The following is a 20,098-nucleotide window of genomic DNA, read 5'->3' as shown; positions in this document are numbered from 1 at the left end:
ATTCTAATTGTACTGAAATGTGATTTTGATTGTATGTTAATAATAAAGTTGCCCGGGGGTCAGAGCTATTAGAGCCATAGCTAGAGTGTGGCGGTGGTGGCACACACCTTTAATCCCAGCACTTGGTAGAAGAGCTAGGTAGATCTCAGTGTGTTCAGGGATACAGCCAGCATTGGAGACATATGCCTTTAAGACCTGGGGGGGCTGTACATACAGACAGTGATGAGGCAGTCACATGTTTGGGTTTACAACCAATGAGAAGGCAAAACAAAAGACTATGAAAAGACTTACACACAGGAAATAGCTCTCTTTCGGGAAGCTAGGAGCAAGGAGGAGGAAGGGTAAGATTTTAGCTATGAGCTCTGACCTCTCGGATTTCTCTTTTACATTGGTTCTGTGTTTCTTATTTAATAAGACGGTTGGTTACATCTACAGACCAGGCTGGTCTCAAATTCAGATCTGCCTGCCTCTGCCTCTCGAGTGCTGGGATTAAGGGTGTGTGCTGCCACTGCCCACTACATTTTTATGTGAAGAGAAAAAAATGGACATAGTCCCAAGGTTATGAAGGCTGGAATGAGGAACTAAATACCAAATAAATTGGCATATACAATGTTTAAAACAGTAAGAGGCCATCAGGAGGAATTTTCATCTTCTTTCTTGACTGTGACTCTTCATCTTCCTTGTCGATGTAACAGAATTTAGAATCACCTAGGATACAAACCTGTGGGTGTATCTGTGTAGTTTAACCCGAAGATGGAAGAGCCACCCTGACTGTGGACAGCACCACTCTACAGGCTGGGACCCCTGGGTGAATGAAAGAGAAAAGGGGAGTGGTGTAGCTGGAGTTTTCCTACCTGGCCCACAGTCAGGACAAATCTCTCTCACCCGTTCAGCACCAGAATTCATCTCCAGTGTCGCCTGACTGCTGGTGCAACGTGACCAGCTGCCTCACCCTCCTTCCACCACAGGTGGACCCACACTTGCCGGCACACATTCCCCTCCATGATTGTGCTAGTTGGCTGTGATTTCTGTGATAAAACACCATGGCCAAAAACAACCCAGGGAGGAAAGGGTTCATTTCACTTATGCATGGTGATCATAGTCCATCATTGGGGGAAGTCATGGCAGAAACTCAAGCAGGGCAGAAACCTGGAGGCAGGAACTGAAGCACTGGAGAAGTGATGCTCACTGGCTTGCTCTCCATGGTTTACTGACTTTGCTTTCTTATACTATCCATTACCATCTGCCCAAAGGTGGTACCACTCACAATTGTCTGGGCCCTCCTACCTCAATAATTAATCAAGACAATATACCACAGGTTCGCTTGCAGGCCAATCTTATGGAGGTGTTTTCTCAGTTAAGATTCCCTCTTCCCAGATATGTCTAGGCCTGTATTAACCGGCACAATCCTTCTCAGGAAAAATAGGAAGAAAAACCCCATGAAGAGCTTTTGTTTGTGAGATAAAGAATTTAAGATCAGTCATGGCATCCTTGCTGTGCTGAAGGAAGCAGACACACATTTTCTCGCCCTCACTGTCAGTGACCATTCACTACAATTTAACAAACTGTCACCGAGTATCTGCTAAGAGCAGATCATGCTAATGGACATTGCACTCTGGCATGTAAGGAGAGTTAATAAACTGAAGCCTGTGCTTCAAAGTGATTGCAAGACATAGTGATGGCTAGCATAGGCGGGGGATTGATTGACTGTATGCCCCCCCACATTCTGAATCTCCATGGGGTATTTATTTTATTAAACCTCTGTAATGATACTGCCTGGGAAGGCAGTGCTTATCTTTGTGCACAGAGAAAGAAATTGTTATTACACTTGAAACAAAACAAAATTATGCTGAAAGTCCACGGCCACCAAGTGGTGAAGCGAAGATTTTAACCCAGGTCTGTATAACTGCGAAAGTACTACAGTTTTAAAATGATGTGTTAATTTATAACTCTGGTGAAAAAATGTATAGCCTACACAGCAATAAAATGCAACAGATTTGCCAGACCAAGTTTAAAAATGAAAATAAAGAGTTCCTAGTTAAACTCAAAGTTCTAAAAGCTGGGAAGTGGTGACTGAATGAGAGTGGCTGATTGGTTGACTAGGATTTCCGGGGAGAGAGATGCAGCTTCAATCCAGGGCACTCACAATAAGAGATGAAACAGAGAGCACACATGGGCCCTGTGTCATCCATCATCTGCACGAGCTGAGCTTCCCAGGGCGAGGTAAGACTACCCAGTGGGAGCCCCTCCAAATAGGAGGACATCCCTCCCCCAGGTTCTCCAGGCAGAGGCCTTGGGATCTGCATGATAAGCCAGTGTTCCCAAGGGTCTCCCTGAACAAAACCGAAGACAGTAGAGGGCTGAGTTCAGGAGTTCCCATGGAGCTTCTGGCTCCTGCCTACTCCAGTTCCTAGAGGCTATTATAATTCCTCCTGGGCCTTCAACACACACAAAGACAGTTCAATTATTCCTCATCTTATCTCTTTAGGCCTCTCTCTTCTGCCTCTCTCTTCCACTTACAAGCACTGTCATGACTACACTGGACTCACTCGGCTCCACCACAGTAAGCTTTTCATCTCAGAATCTGGGGACTGTGGACCTTAATTCCATCTACAACCCTGATCCCTCTGTCCTGGCTAGTTTCATTTCAGCTTAACCCAAGCTAAAGTCAACTGGGAGAGGGCATCAGTTGAGAAAAATGCATCCAGAAGAATAGGCTGTATACAGATAAGCCTGTATACCCTTTTCTTAATTTGTGATTGATGCCCCCCTCACCCAGACCACTGTGAGTAGGAATATCCCTAGGCTGACAGTCCTAAATTCAATGAGGAAGTAGATGGAGCAGGCCATGATGAGCAAGCCAAGAAACATCACCCCTCCATGGCCTCTGCATCAGCTCATGCCTCCAGGATCCTGAGCCCTGTTTGAGTTCCTGCTTTGGCTTCCCTCAATGGACTGTGATTCAGGATACGTAAGCCAAATAAGCCCATTCCTCTCCAAGTTGCTTTTGGTCCTGGTGTTCTGTCACAGCAACAGAAACCCTAAGACATCTCCTCTGCCATGCAATCTAACATCTGCACAGCTTGGTAAGGTACTCTATGGGAAGCCTTCTGCCAGCCTGACCTGCTGGTGGCCCAGCTGTAAGTGCCCTCTTCTATCTCTTTTTCCAGTTGTCTCCACAGCCCCTCCTCCCCCACATTTCCTCATTCCAGCCCCAGGTGATAGCTTCCATCTTTGGCACAGTAATAACTGACCTCACTCAGCATTTCAGGGACTCCTTCAGCCTATCACACCCACATTCCTCCAGCATTTGTCAGGTGCCTGGCACAAAGAAACCCTCCAAATAAGCTGTTGGAGCCCTGGAACTCAGTGAGTAACTTGGGCAAAAGAACATACAAAATCGTATAATAATTTCTCTCTCCCCCCTCTTCTCTCTCTGTCTCCCTCCCTCCCCCATTCATCCTCTTTCTGCCCAGACCATCTCCAGCTTAAAATAAGATGTAAAAAGAATAAATAATTTATTGGAAAAAGAAGAACTTCATCCCACTCCATACACAATGCACTTCAAAGCAGAGTTATTTGGAAACCGCTCCCACTCCCACCCAATGCTACCCTAAGCCACCGAGGCCTTGGAGGATAGAGCACTGTCGCCATCACCTATGGACTGAAGGAGCACGTGAGATTTTTCACCTGAGGGAAAATCACAAAATCATACGAATTTTATGGCTGAGATATTGGATTGGAGAAGCTGGTAGATAGGGAACGATGGATGATGGAGGTGGGGAGAGGGGAGGAAAAGGAAGCCTTTTGTGCCTCGGGGGACACTTTGGCAGAGTTCAAGGGCAAAGTGAAGTATCTCTCACCTTTACCAAGCTTCCAGCAACATGCTGGTTTCCAGCAGGGGAAATATGTTCCTCAGTGTGATAGGAGGTTGCCTGGTAGCCACAGCTGAGACATGGTTGCATAAAAACACCACCATGTGACAATATGCTGGATACCACTCAGAGAAGTGGGTTTGTCATTATTAAGGGCTCTCCTGGATTCCTGGTATATAATCTTATCTTTTGGATATAATGAAGAGTGAAAATCATCTGGTAAGGCCACCAGCAGATCCTCAAAGACCTCCTCTGGTGCTCACCTTGATGGTTTAAGTGAGGGGGAAAGACATGGTGGCAGGGAGTGAAGCTGGCACTCATACCCCCACATCTTGGCAGAACAGGAAGTAGAAAGCCCACAGGAAGTGGGGCTGGACAATAAGCCTCAAGGCCTGGCTCCACAATCCACTTTCCCCCACTAGTCTTGATCTCTTAATGGTTCCACATCCTGGGGGCAGGAGAGTGCTCAGGCGGTAAAATGCTTGCTGTGAAAGCAGAGGGACTTGACGTGGATACTCAGAACATCCATTAAAACTCAGTGGGGTGGCACACGGCCTGCAATCCCAGCCCTGGGGAGGCTGAGACAGGAGGATCGCTGAGGTTTGCTGACCAGCCAGTCTAGCTCACTGGTGAGTTCAATGAGAGATAGTCTCAAAACACATGGCAAAGTGATTAGGAAAGACAGCTCTATGTTTCACTCTAGCCTCCATACACACAAGTGTACACGAAAGCACACATAAACACACACCGACATAGACACACAGACACAGGGAAAAGGTTCCACGACCTTCTAAAAGAGCCACCAGCTGAAGAGCAGATGATTAAACACTGGAGTGGCGGGGGGAGGGGAGCACAACAACCTAAGAGAAAGTGGAAATCAATAAAAAGACAGCAAGTACAGAGAACTGGCGTGAAGGGGCACTGACTGCCGGTCCACGTGTACTAAATACCTACTTACCCTCCTGCAGGCAGGTAGTGGATGCTCCAGGACCCTTTGTTTCTTCTCCCACTACCAGCCGTAGCCCATGTGTTTTATGTAAAGATAGATCTGTAGAGTTTCCTTGCAGATTTTATCCCTCTTTTTCTCAGCACTATCAATATCAAGTTGATATTCCCCAAGCTAAGATTCCACAGAGCATCATTATGCTAGAAGGTTTAAGGTCCTGTAGGACAGTGGGGTCCCATAGACCCATGGCAGTGTCCAGAGTAATGCAGAGAAATATGGATTCCCTCTGACACTAAGGCCTCAGGACATTTTCTAATAAAAAGGGCTTCATCAAAAAAAAAAAATTAAGCTTTAAAGAACAAAGTCATGCTTTTGCAGGAAAATGAGCTCAGGGATAGTGCACAAAGCTCTGAACCGAGTAGAGTACAGCTCCCTTTGGGCAACCAGGTCTGTTTCACAGTGGAAATTCAAGAATGGAATCTGAAAGGACACATCGATCCTAATACAATGCAAGAGGGGGAAGTCTATTGACAACACAGTGCATAGAACACAAGCCTGTCTCTTCTAGGTTGCATTTGATTCGGGCTCTATTGCTTGCACCGAACCTGCCATGAAGCTGTCACAGGTATCCCTATCCCTTCCCCCCATCGACATCACTCAGACCACAAACCCCAGACATAATCATCACAGCCCAGACACTCTGCTTCCTGAAGACCTCTCTATTCTTCCCTTTTGTGTTTCTATTTTCTTTACTCAGGACATCTAGATTACAGATTTTCTTCATTCTTATGTGTGTATGTGATCATTACGTGTGTGTGTGTGTGTGTGTGTGTGTGTGTGTGTGTGTGTGTGCATGCTCATACACAAATGTGTGTGCATATTTGTGTGGAGACCGGAAGTCAGCCTTACATGTCTTCTTTATCATTCTTCACCTTATTTTTCTGAGACATGGTCTCTCGCTGAACCTGGAGCTTCTGGATTCAGCTGGAAGGCCTCCCAGCAAGCCCCAGGGAGCATCCTGTCTCCATCTCACCAACACAAGGAGTACAGGCATGGGCTGCCACGCCCTGCTTTTATCTGGGTGCTGAGGATCTGAACTCGGGTCCTCATTCTTGAATAGTAAGTACTTTAACTACTGAGCCTCCCAGCCTCAGAGTCCCTTAACTGCTTTTTTTTTTCTCTGACCCCACCCCAGCCCCAAACCCAATGTATAAGTTGCATGATCTGAGAAACTAGACCCTCCATTCCTCACCTCAGTGGCTCCCACGGCTGGGGTAAAAATCTAAGCCCTTAATGAGCCAAATTCAATCCATTCTGATTTTGTATAATTCTCCTAAAACACAACATAATGGGTAAAGTAAGCATTTTTATCTTAATTTAAGGCCTGTGGCATTTATTCACCCAAAATTCCTTGGCTTACTGAAAGCCCTCCTTTGAGAAATGGACTCTTCTTTTTGAATTCCCAGTCATTTTTCTTATATAAGCCCTGCTCTGAACATTGTCTATAATTTCCAATTTCACTCTTTAAAATGAGGGAGAACTCAAGCAGGGGCAGGTATTTTTAAATGTATATGACTCTCTGCAGGCTTTTAAAATCTTCTCGCCCACATCCATTTCAGAGAGTATTTTTAGGAACTTCCATTTACAGAACAAGCTTTTCCAAAGACCTAAACTTAGTTTTCGTGGAAACAACTCTTGCTCTTGGCACGCCTGTTCCGTCAGCTCCTGTAAACTGTTTAATTACAACAGCAAGCACAGCTGATCTGGGAAGCAGGGCGCCTGGCGGGCAGCAGAGGGACGGGACTGGCAGACGACAGCCGTGCTCTGGCATCCCCAGATAAGGTAGCCAGAGCTTAGGAACCTTTGCTGGAACAGCTGCCCTTCTGCTTGCCTCTGAATGGCCCCCTGTCCAGATGACCCAACACTCCCTTTTCACTGGCTAAGGGTCTGTGTAACTCCCCTTAGCCTCGGCTACTCACTAGTGCAGTGTTTACATTTTTTACTTTTTAAAATTATTTTGTGTGCATACACATTATTTCTTTTTTCTTTACTTTGGAGAGTTACACACACACACACACACACACACACACACACACACACACACACACACACACACTTACTCTCTGGAATCCCCCTTCCTTTCCCTCTAAATTTTTCCTTCTTCCCCCCAGTCACCCAGTGGCCACCACTAGAGAAAGTGACTCACCTTCTTCTAGCATCCATGAACAGCCCTCAGCTCCTCAGAAATAGTTGGCATCTCGTGGTCACCTCTTACATTCATGGTAGAATGTGAGAGGACCCAATATTGTGCAAGTGTTCATAGTTGTGATGGCTATATCCTATCTGGGTGGCAGTATTTTGTGATACTTCTCTCATCCTCTGGCCCAAAAATTCTTTCTCCCCTCTCTTCTGCAGTGGTCCCTGGGTCATTGGAGGGTGGTGCAGATGTTCCGTGTAAGCCTGGGCACTCATCACCCGCTCATTCGCGGCACTTTGACCAGATAAGAGTCTCTGCATTAGCTATCTCCTTCAGTCTATGGACATCAACATGAATATTTAGAAGGCAGTTGGGCATGTCTGTTTAAGGAAGCAATGGTGGCATTGTTTCCCCCTTGGACCTGTGCTCTACCAGCCACAGGCCTTCGATCTGATTTATAGTATCTATTAGTTAAGTATTCTTTCTTATGAAATGGGCCTCAAATCCAGTCACAAAGTACCTGGTTATCCCAGAAATAGCATGCCATTATTGTTCCAATGGCCACATACTGTCTGAGGGTCAGTAGTGTAGCACAGCTGGCTACAGCTGACTGATCCACATCTGCATTTCCTCCCACAGTGCACATGCAGGCACTATCGATGATAACCAGCCGAGAGGGGAAGCTTCCGGTTCAATTCTATCTGGATTTCTTTGTTCTAGTAGGTAACCCGTAGCAATGACAATAGTGTGTATTCTTCTGGAGGCCTCTGAGTTCTCATCAGCCAATGACTATGGAGGTTATCTTACACCTAGCACTTGCTTAAAAGCCTCTAACTTCTGGAAACAGCGTTCTCTACCCATGGAGAGAGAACTTGCCCACTTGAAACCTTTTTTAAAATGTGTTCTTACATTTTAATTGTATTTTTCAGTCTTCTGATCAACCCATCAACTTCTATTCCAGGGGACCTAAGGGAATTGACTTTCAAGTTTGTTTTTATTCTGACTCTCCCCTATACAATCAAAATATTAAGCTTAAGACCTAACTATCATGGGACTGAGGAGATGGCTCAGTTGGCAAGGTGTTTGCCACTCAAGCATGAGAATCTGAGTTCAATACCCAGAACCTACATAAAAAAAAACAAGCAAACTTGGTGTGGTAGCATATTATTGTCATCCCAGCACTGGGAAGTAGAAGCTGGCAGATCCCTGGGACTGCCAGCCAGTCAGCCTAGCCTACTTGTCCAGTTCCAGGACAATTAGAGAATCTTTTTCAAAAATCAAGGTAAATAGCATCTGTGGTGGTTTGAAAGAAAATGGCCCCCAGAGGGAGTGGCGCTATCAGGAGGTGTGGCTTTGTTGAGTAGGTAATGGCCTTGTGTGTCACCGTGAGGGTGGGGTGGGCGTTGAGGTCTCCTATGCTCAAACTACACCCAGTGACACAGCACATTTCCTGTTGCCTGTGGATCAAGATGTAGAACTCTCAGATCCTTCTCCAGCACCCTGTCTGCCTCCGCGCTGCCTTGATGATAATGGACTAAACCTCTAAAACTGTAAACTACCCCAATTAAATGTTTTCTCTTATAAGAATTGCTGTTGTGGAATATTATTTTAAGGCATGTTACTTTTGTTTATGTTGCATTTATTTAACTCTATGAAGCTATGATGGTGTGCCTGTCTAAAACACCTGATTGGTCTGATAAAGAACTGAGCAGCCAATGGCAAGGCAGGAGAAAGGATAGGTAGGGGCTAGCAGGCTATCTATCTATATCTATATATCTATATATATATATATCTATATGGAGAGAAAGAGGAAGATCAAGGAACAAGAGAGGAAGGAGGAGGACTCCAAGGGCCAGCCACCCAGCTACACAGCCAGTCACAGAGTAGGAGTAAGATTTACAGAAGTAAGAGAATTAGAAAAGCCCAGAGGCAAAAGGTAGATGGGCTAATTTAAGTTAAGGAAAGCTGGTTAGAAACTAAGCCAAGCTAATGCCAGGCATTCATGATTAAGAATAAGCCTCCATGTGTAATTTATTTGGGAGCTGGGTGGTGGGCCCCCCAAAAGAGCAAAATGGAACAACGATAAATTGCCACAGTTATGGTGTATCTTCACAGCAATAGACCCCTAACTAAGACAGAATCTCAGGAATGTGACACCTGAAATTGAACTCTGGTCTGTGTATGCATACACAACACATGTGCGCGCACGCACACACACACACACACACACACACACACATTTACCTGTCACATGTTTCAAAAGTCTGAGATGAGGATTAAGTGGCATGGTGACACTTGGTTGAGTGGCTTTCTGGAGTAATGGGCAGATTCTGCCTGTACCCTGTCCAAAGTCTTTCTGGGCTGAGGGTCACTGGCCCTGTCTGTAGTGACCCTTGAGTCCCTGTATCTCTCAGCATCCAGACATCCTCCAAGACTGCCTTGCAGACCACTGCTTCTGTGCTTAGTGATTTTTCAGAAACTTCTGCAGAAGCACCTATCCCAGGCAGGAACTGTGATGTTTCTCTCTGACCTTCCCCTCCCACACTCCAAACTCACTTTCACAGACTGGTTGGCTCACTTCTCATTTCCTTCCAAAATTAAAATGTTCCCTGGATGTGCAAATGGCGGAAGGAAGGAATGAGGAGAGAGAAGGGGAATGTTTGGAAGGAACAGAGAGAGCAGAGAGGAAAGAAATGCATAGACTAAGTAGCTTCCATCCCTGGGCAATTTTGCTTTTTATTTTATTTCTCAGTAACCTTTTCTGAACATTGGTCTTACATTGGTTAATTCCCCGCGGCAGGTGCTTTTAGCACCACAGTGATATGAACTGATGTTGGGCAGTGGTGATTTCTGGAAGCACTTTGAGCATGTTGGTTCCAGCAGCACGGGAACTAGAGTTTCATGGAAGCAGGAGCCCAGAAAGGTTTCTAGTGAGCCAAGGGCACAAATGGCAGGGGCCAGGGCCACTCAGCACCTCAAGCCCTGCCCTTCAGGGAGCTGAGAGGTGGGTCTATTGGTTCTATTAGTTCTGGTGTTCACACTGCTGATTGGCAGGTTCTCTTGGTGTTAAAACACCTGGTCACAGTGGTTTTAAGATGGGCTTGTCTTAGAAAGGTAGTAAGCTTTCCGTAAAAACAGCAGGGGTAGCTGCTATTTCAAACCTGCTAAAGCTGACATGAAGGGAGCCATTGGACTTTCAACAGGCCATATGCGTTAGCTCTCAAAGGCCGTCCTCTGAGGTGCTTTCTATGGGCCTCTCCTCATCCAGATTGTTAGCCCAGCTCCTCCTGCATCTGACTGCCTTGTGTAGAGTAGGCACCTGGAATTCCCATCACTTTCAGGTGAGGGACACTTTTCCTTTGGGCAGCAGATAAACTTCTGAAGGTTGCTAGAAGCAGAGGGTATGAGAGGAAGATTTTCTTCCCTCAAGGATCTGAGTGGGATTCCAACTGTGAAAGGTGCACTGGCCTTCTCAGTCCCCAAGGGAGAATCAGATATCACTGTCTGACCAATTGTGCCTTCCACTGTGGAGGAGGCCAGGTCATTGGAAAAGAGATTGAATGATAAAGAACTCACGGATCGATCAATAAACCAGAGAGGCCGTTGAACAATATGCCAGTTGATCTGGACAGTCCTGGTTTGTCCCTACAGACCTATAGATTTTTGTGTGGCTTCATGTAAATGAATCTTTGCTGCTCTGAGCTTCATATTGCTTATATGAAAAATGAAAGTGTTGCTTCTGGAATCCTAAACCTCTTCTTCTTTTTATGTCTTGGCAGTGGGAAAAGGAAGAGCAGGAGAGGAGGGTGAGATTAGGTTTCCCTTATCCCTTCCGAATTGTGTAAGGAGCTCTGCCATGTGACATGTTGGCTGTGGCAGGGTGGGAGTGGAGATGAACCCTGTCCCTCAGGGGAGGGAGAGTCAATGAAGAAACAGAAATTCTCCGTGTGGTATTTCTCTGATCAGGAAACAGACATTCCAACATGACTACATTGATTCCCAGAAAGTATTTTTCTGATCAGGAAGCACAGACATTCCAACATGACTGCATTGATTCCCAGCCTTCCTGAGATGAGGTTTTCAACAATGAGCTTGGGCAGAAAGATTCTGCCGCTGAGAAGGCTCTGATCCAGCAGGAACTCCCTGCCTGGACTCAGCTTCCAGAGCTTTACTACTTACAGTCTCTTTCCTTCTCAGGGCCTGGATATCAGTCAGCAGTGATAGATACAGAATCGGGGGGACTACTGGAGAGTGCCAAGATTGGAGGATGGCCCCAAGGAACCCCAAATTGGGGTTAGCTTATGCTAGGATGTTGACCAAGATAAAGCCTCTCTGGGACCATCTGAAAAGAATGGGTGGTGGCCCCTTGCCACCAGCAACAGACAGGAGAGCCAACCTCAGGGGCATGAGAATGGAAGAGCTGGTCCTGCCCCTCACCAAGTGCAGCAATCCAGAGAGGGCTCTGCACCTCGCCTGGGCAAAACAGTAGAGCTGGCCCTGGTGTTGTGAGTGCGGGTGAGTTGGAGCCCAGGGTATGAAAGCAGGAGAACTGGCATGCTCCTTGCTGTCTGCTATATTGAGTGAGCTAGTGGGGGCAGTTCTGGACACTCACCCCAGGTGGTGACGATGAAGGGAAGCTGGCGGGCTGATCAACCCAGCCACTGCCAAGGCCTAGAACCAGGACTACGAGATAGCCTACCCCAACACCCACCTCAGCTATTAACTGTTGGATTATATGAAGGGGCTGTACCTGCAGATCCAAAGCTACAGGATCTCCAGGACACAAGGCAACAATAGGATATCCAAGAGGAGTCTCCGTGAAGGCCCAGAATCCAGGGTGTAGCGGAAGCCAGTGACCTTGAGCCAGACCAATGACTCATTGCAGCGAACACTTACAAGTAAAGATGCATGAACTAAAGGCTACACTGTGGGACTTACTGGGCCACACTACAGTTTCCATGCCAAGATTTTGGTGTTGCTGTTGTTGTTGTTGGAGGCGTTTTGATTTTTTTGTTTGGGGGTTGTTTTTCTTTTTTCTTTTTTGGTTTTACTTTTAAATTTTGTTTTGGGGAGGAGGTTGCAAGGGCAGAGGGCAGAAGTGAGGGGACAGAGAGATGAGTGGGATCAGGATGCAAGATGTGAGATCCACCAAGAATCAACAAAAAGTTAAAAAAGAAGAAGAATGGGCGGTGGGACCCTTAAGAGACCATCTAAATGTGTTGCATCGGTTACTAACGGATCGACATCATGTTTTCACTCTGTCAGGGAGAACTTGAGTCCTAAGTTCATAATGGGTGTGTCATCCCACAAGTCAAGTGAGTGGTAGGCCAGTAGCAAAGGCTTTTCACAAATGAGGAAACTCTGGTTTGTTGTCACACTGCATTAATGCAGTCAGTAAGTTAGCAAGGAGCCCAAGTCTCTGCTTAGCTCACAGCCACGGCTGTTGCTGCTGGTCCACGAGCCATATTTGTGCCGCCAGGGTTTCAGCAGGGTAGGACATTCCAAAGGTTAAAATCGTACTCTTTTATATCTATTCTGTTCATGAAAAACCCTAGCTCTCACCTCAAAGAAAATAAGGCTTGTTCTGCAGTCACATAAGAGTGATCACAGCCCAGGAAACATTGATGCAGATTACCTCCAATTCCTAGCTCCAACATGCTAACTGTCCCATGAAAGTCTTATAGAAACAGAACAAAGAAGGCCATAAATCAAGGAACTTTTCAAATAGATTGGTAGGAGGAGGGGTCAAAGTCCCATTGGTAGAGTGTTTGAATGATACATACTGTAGCCTGGCTTTCATCCCCAGCATAGGATAAACCAGGTGTGGTGCTCAGCACCTGGACGGAAAGACAGGAGGATTGGAAGTTCAAGGTCATCTTTGGCTACAGACAGAATTTAAGACCAGCTTAGGATACATGTCCTGCCTAAAATAAAATAATAAAGTAAAATAAGGTTAAATAGATGGGGACAGCTGAGTTGAGGGGATCTCTACAATAGTTCTCAGAAGCCATCTGACAACCTTGTTCAATTTCAAGTTGACAGAAACTAGGGGTATATTGTACAAAAAGAATTGCTACATGGTCACAAGGATTTTAGGTCACATGAAGACAGTAAACAGCTCTTGGGAGAGGGACTTTTAAAGGTAGCGTAAGATCATTTGACACCAAACCTTACAACTTTCCTGTTCTCCACAACCAGGGACGTTCCGATCAATCGATCAGCCCTGTAGTGGCTTTTGTTCTTGGTACTTCAGGGCACGTTCCCGAGCCTGTCATCCTCTCAGCACTGTCCTCAAGCAGCAGTGCCAGCCCCACGGGACTGTGGTGTATGCATCTCTGTCCCTGGGGTTGGACTGACATCGTTTGTCTTTGCATCTCTGCAGCCTTCTCAGGGCTCAGCACAGAGCAGCTGTTCAGGGACTCTTGTCTCCCCGAAGGAAAGTCTAAAGCAGCGAGGGCTACATCAAGTTAAAACAGAAGGAAAAAGAGACAACTCCAGATCAGGTTGTTCCAAGCGGTCAGACCCCTCTCACCCATATACATAGGCACATGTAGACATGCATGCATACATATATGCACACTTACACACACACACACACACACACACACACACACACAAATACTAGGTAAGAAGCTTTTCAGAAGAAAGCATAGGAACAGACTAAGAGTTCCTAATCTGAAATGCAAAGTCACTTGGCCACACTCTCCAGCTCTAAGAATGGAATGTGTAGCCAGAGTCCACATTGGCAGAGCTGAGTGACTGACTCATTCAACACACCTGTGCACCAGGGGGACGCTCTGCCTTCAAGGAACTGAACATCGTTCCCATCCTTCAGTGTGGGCTGTGGTATAGTTGAGGTCTTTCTTGGAGTACAACATGGGAAACTAAGGGCTGTCACCCTTACTGACATCAGCAGGGTGAGTCACTCGGGCAAGATGCACCCTTGACAGATGTGTAGGAGTGACACGTGACCTCTGTGTCTTCTTCTCTAAGCCCCTCCCCCGAGTTTACACAGAAGAAAATGTCAGGTGAATTCCCACAGGGCCAGTTCACAAAACCTGACCGGCGCTCTTCAGAATTTTCAAGGTCATAAGAACAAAGGGGTGGGAGATACTGTCACAAGGAGTCCCAGGATGCAGGACAAGGATACATGGGACCCTGAATGAGATCCAGACAGAGTCAGGGCAGGCACTGAAGAGGCAGCCCACAAAGAATGCTGACTTCCCTCAAGAACGCTGGCTCATTCCATGTGGCACTCAGACCGCACTAACGGAAGATGGAGGCCGAGGGAGAGCTGGGAACACTTCACAACGAAAGCCTGGGCTTCTGTGTCTAAACCTCTCCTGATACAGCATTGATTTAAAACAGCAAACGGCAGCAGCAAACAGTGATGAGTCGAGAGGGGCAGCTCTGACATGTTCCCAGTGTGACGGCACCATATGCCTGGGAAGCTGCGTCTCTCTCTCTCTCTCTCTCTCTCTCTCTCTCTCTCTCTCTCTCTCTCTCTCTCTCTCAGGGCTTTGGGAATTAATCATGCATAATGAATCAACTTAAAATTAGACCAAGCATTTTGGTAACAGCTGGTCCCCCAACTCCCCAGAATCTATAATATGTAATTTATTTTGACGGGTTGCTCATGGAATTGCTGGTGGGGGGTACAAAAGAGATGCCTGGCCTTAAAATAAAAAGGGTCTGCTGGGTCCCCAGCCAAGGCCTCAGTTTGGAGGAGCTAGATCCACCCCAACCCTTGCGTCCTTAGCCTAGCTAGCTCTTGCTTCTTGTCTATGGAAGGGGTAGGTGTGGTTGCCTTTTCCAAGCAAGGTGCTGATATCAGCCACCCTCTGCCAAAGGGCATGCCAGCCTCCTCCTCACAGGGCATGCCAGCCTCCTCCTCACACAACAGGCGTTGAGTGTTGTTCCCACAGCAAGACGTGCTAACCCGGGATCAACAGAAGCCAACAAAACCACTGGCCTAGAGGCCAGGGCAGTAACAGAGGCAGGGATGGTAGCACAGCTCCTGTGTGGCAGCCAAAAAGGAACTTAAGAAATGCCACCCATGTTTCTGCGCCTTGGTCTCTCCACCTGGCTGTGAGGAACCAGTGAAACAGTTCCATATGAAAACAGAAAGTATGGTCCTGAAGAGCTCTCTCCGCTGTGAGGAACTCAGTGCCCTGTGACTCAGAGTGGCTTCTGAGTATCAGAGACAACAGCCAGGCCTGTGAATGCATCTTAATGTGCTCAGTCAAGAGTTTCGGGAGACCTAGAGATGGACTCCAGAAGATTACAGAACGAATGAAGGGATCTAGCTCTGGTGCTCGTGGAGTTGCAGAGGATATGAATTCTGCTCTTGGGGCACTGGGATGTAGAAGAAGCCGTGAGCTCCAGATGAGAAAACATCTGGCCAGTGATTTGACCTCAGCCTCCCAAAGCCTTGATAATAAGAACCAGCCATAGCAAGGCAAGACTTTTTACCCATAGCACAGGAATGTGTCTTGGTGGCCCCTGCATGAACTTCTTGGAAGTAGCCTTTATTCTGCCCTTTACAAACCTAAGAGGAAAGAAAACTAAGCATTAGCCCCTGAATAGAATCATTCCCCAACACCATAGGGAAGTCCCAAGACATTTCATTTCATAGCTGAAAAACCACTCCAGGGAACAGCTGTCCACACTCTTGCCTGGGTTCCAAAGTCTCCTGAGACGCATGGTGTGTTAACTGAGTCCCATGTTGAGTACGTGGTGTCATTGCCCTGCCCTGTGAAATGCAGTCCCATTGCATTCTGGTCCCTGGAGCCTTATCACTACAACCTGCACCGCCCAGTCTCCTCTGAACTAACCGGGAAGTGGTGAGCACAGATTCCAACTTTAACTTTTGTGTATCAATCATCAATCTTTGTGTCATCCAGTTACTTCATTCCAATAAGGAAGTGAAAAATAACCCTGCTTAGTATCAAGACAAAGCAAAATCCCATCTTTGATCTCTCTGCCCAGATAGGCGCTCCCAGTAGGCAGTAATGCCTAGAAGAGGGCACAGATTGGTTCTTGAGGGCTGTGGGGGTAAATCTCACCATTTTTTGTGAATAAAGAACAGTGCACACAATGGCTGTATAATGCATTGTACTAATTGTTCACAGCAAGCGCTGGGAAGGTGACTCAGTCAGTGTTGTGTCTCTTGGGATGAAGTCAAGAGCATCTCTGAAGCTTGCTGGCTGCCAGTCTAGCCCCATGTTTGATCACCAGAGCCTGATTTTGTTGTTGTTGCTGTTTGTTTTTTGTTTTGTTGTTGTTGTTTTTGAGACAGGATTTCTCTCTGTAGCTTTGTGCCTTTCCTGGAACTCACTCTGTAGACCAGGCTGGCCTCGAACTCACAGAGATCAGCCTGCCTCTGCCTCCCGAGTCCTGGGATTAAAGATGTGCACCACTGCCACTGCCTGGCTGTAAGCATGGTGACAGCCAGTGGTAATCCCAGCCCTGGGAATACAGAGGCTGGAGGAACCCTGAGGCTCATGGGCCAGCCAGCCGAGACAAATTGACGAGCTCCAACTCACTCAACAGAATCTAGGCTCATCTAAGAGACCAACTTCTGGACATATCTTTGAAGGAGTTTCTGTAAAGGTTAGCTGAAGTGGGACGACCCATCCGAACAGTGGGCAGCACTGTTCTGTGAGCTGGGATCCCAGAAGAAGTAAAAAGGGGAAAGGAAGCCGAGCACCCACGTTCACCTTCCTCTCTGATCCCTAACTGTGCAGGGTGACCAGCTGCCTCACACTGCTGCCCCTGTGTCTTCCCCGCCACGATGGACTATAACATCGAACTGTGAGCCAAAATCAACCCTGTCTTAGGTAGGGTTCCTGTTGCTGTGACAAAATGCCATGACTACAAGTAGCTTGGGGAGGAAAGAGTTTATCTTAACACACAGTTTTCATGCCATGATCCGTCATTCAAGGAAGTCAAGGCGGCAACCTGGAGCCAGGAACCTGGGAACTGAAGCTGAAGCCAGGGAGGAGTGCTACTAACGGGCTTGCTCCCCATAGCTTACTCGGCCTGCTTTCTTACACAGCTCAGGACCACCATCCCAGGGGTGGGACCACCCACAGTGAGCTGGGCCCTCCTGCATCCATCACTAATCAAGAAAATGCCCCACAGGTTTTTCCACAGGCCAATCTGCTGGGGCATTTTCTCAACTGGGATTCCTTTAAATGATTCTAACATGTATCAAGGTGACATAAAACTAGCCAGCACACCTTTTCCTTAAGTCAGTTAAGTGATCTGGAATGGTTTTATCCTTGCAGACACATTTCGGGCTCTCCAGATAAGACAACGAGCCTTAAGTCACAGGCTGAAGCCACCAGCTCCAGCAGCCTCTGCTGCTGAATGTTCACAGTGGTTGTGTCGGAGGAGAGCTTGCTGCCCTGTGTAAGGTCTGAACTTGATCTGCTCCCCCTCTCACTCCAGGGAAAGGCCTCCTTTCACACCCACACAGGTCAATATTCAGCCAAACACTCTAGGGATTACCCATTTTATACCTAGAGCGTCCGTCCCCCATCCCTCTCTCTGCCGTGTCTCACCAATCCTAACATTTTTGTCTTCATCAAGTCTGAACTCTGTTCCTGTAAGGCTGGCCTCTGTGCCCCTCCCCTCCCTGCACTGCTGATGAGGAGCAGTCATGGACTAGCTTAGTTGGTTTTCTTTCTAGGCTGCCACAGTCTTCTGTGTATGTTCTCCAGCTTTCTCATTGAAAGTGGAAGCAAAACACCAGTGTTTGGGAGTACATGTGTGTGTGGGGGGAGGGCTTAATGTAAACAGTGCTTTATTACAGAATATTTAACTGTGAAAATAAGTGTTGCATTTGTTTAGCTCTGTAAAGACATGTTGCATTCATTTATGTTGCAGAATATTTGTTTCACTATGTAAAGATGTTTTGCATTTGTTTAATTATGTAAAGATATGTTGCTGTTTTACCTTGCCCACCTAAGGCACCTGATTGGTCTAATGAAAAGCTGAACAGCCAATAGTGACAGAGGAAGTAAAGGCAAAACTTCTGGGCAGGGAGAGTAAGGAGGAGGAGGAATTTAGGCTTTAAGAAGAAAGAAAAAGCGATGACAGGGAGACTCCAGGGGCCGGCTACCCAGACACAAATGAAAGAAGGACATACAGAATGAGAGAAAGGTAAAAAGTCCTGAGGCAACACGCAGATGAAGAGAAATAGGTGAAATTAAGTTATAAGAGCTAGCGGGACAAGCATAAGCTAAGGCCGAACTTTCATAATCAATAATTAAGTTGCTGTGTCTTTATTTGGGAGCTGGTTGGCAGTCCAAAGAAAACCCCAACTACGGTTCTTGCTGTGTAAGCTTAAGGACTTGAGCTAAGACCGTAGGACCCACATACAAGCCAGGAGTGGTAGCATGTGCCTGCAACCCCAGGCTCTCAGTGGAAGGGTTCACTCACCAGCAGGTCTAGCTGAAATGATAATCTCTAGGTTCAATGAGAGACCAGGTCTCAAAAACTAAGATGGAGAGTGGTGCCAGAAGACACCTAGAGTTACCTGTGGCCTCCATCTGCACACCCACAGGAGAGCTATCTGCAAATACATTTGTGTACAACCATGCACATGCACACATGTGCATACACACATGCACTCATCTGGTGCTCCTACTACATCAGGAAAAGAGAAGGTGTCTCTAAAATTTTGTGAATGAGAGAACTAAGATCTACAGAAGGGAAAGGCTTGCCCAAATTCCACTTTTTTCCCCTTTCACCCTGAGTGTCTGGATGAAGTCATGTTCAGAAACCACAGCCCTCAACCATCTGTTTAAATCGTAAGATTTAAAGGAACCAAATTATTTATTCTTTTTTTGCCACCACAACAGAAAGGAATTAATTAATGTCATAATGAAAGTATTTTTTATCTCGCTCACATGGCATTCTTCCATGTAGCCCTAAGCCACCAACCATCTGAATGTCTCAATCATCTTCCTAAAGCTGCCTCTCCACACTCAGAGGAACTTGGTCTGTTCTTGTTTTAATTCTTGTATCCCAGAAAGTAAATGCATGCCAATGAAATAAAATATTGCTGCCCCTCGGAAGCGTGCACAGTGTGGAAACCCATTTCAGTGTGTTTGTTGAAAGCCAGGAATTCTGAGGAGCTAAACATGGCTATAGGACCCAAAAAGAGCTGTTTCAGGGCTGGAGAGGCAGCTCGTGGGGTAAAAGCACTTGCCGCACAAGCGTGAGGACCTGAGTTCAAATCCCTACACTCACATAAAAAGATGGGTGTGTTTGTACTCTCACCTGTACACCAGGGCTGTGGATCTCCAAGGCTTTGCTAGCTTCCAGTCTAGCTCCAGTTTCAGTGGGAGACCCTGCCTCAAGGGAATAGGTGCAGAGGGATAGAGCAGGAACCCAATGTCTTCCTGTGAGCCTCTGCAAGTATGGTTGTACAAACATGTACATACACACAACATAAAAACACGAAAAATTTTAATAGTTGTTTAAAAATCATTGTAGCCCAAATGCCAGGTAATCTGTGTTGGAACACTTAGGTGTGTGCTGATTTCAGCAATTCTTCTGTTTTAGGGTTTCTATCACTGTGATGAAACACCAAGAGCAAGTTAGGGAGGGAATAGTTCATTTGGCTTACACTTCCACATCATTGTTCATCATCAAATGAAGTCAGGACAGAAACTCAAACAGGACAGGAATCTGGAGGCAGGAGCTGATGGGAGGTCATAGAGGGTGCTACTTACTGACTTGCTCCTCATTGCTTGCTCAGCCTGCTTTCTAGGGTCCTGAACCCAGGACCACTAGACCAGGGATGGCACCACCCATCATGGCTGGGTCTCCTCCATCAATCACTAATTAAGAAAGTGCCTTACAGCTGGATCTTATGAAGCATCTTCTCAATTGAGGTTCCCTCCTTTCAGATGACTCTAGCTTGTGTCAAGTTGACATAAAAACTATCCAGAATACCCTCAGTTCCAGATTATCCATGACTAGCATGGCCTACTTGCCTGTCAATGTTTTGAGCCATGTGCTGCCCACATTTGAAAGGCTACTTATTGGGCTGCCCTATGTGTCAGGTGT

The sequence above is a fragment of the Peromyscus maniculatus genome, chromosome 1 (assembly GCF_049852395.1).
Source record: "Peromyscus maniculatus bairdii isolate BWxNUB_F1_BW_parent chromosome 1, HU_Pman_BW_mat_3.1, whole genome shotgun sequence".
NCBI lineage: Eukaryota > Metazoa > Chordata > Mammalia > Rodentia > Cricetidae > Peromyscus > Peromyscus maniculatus.
This window is presented reverse-complemented; position numbering follows the sequence as displayed.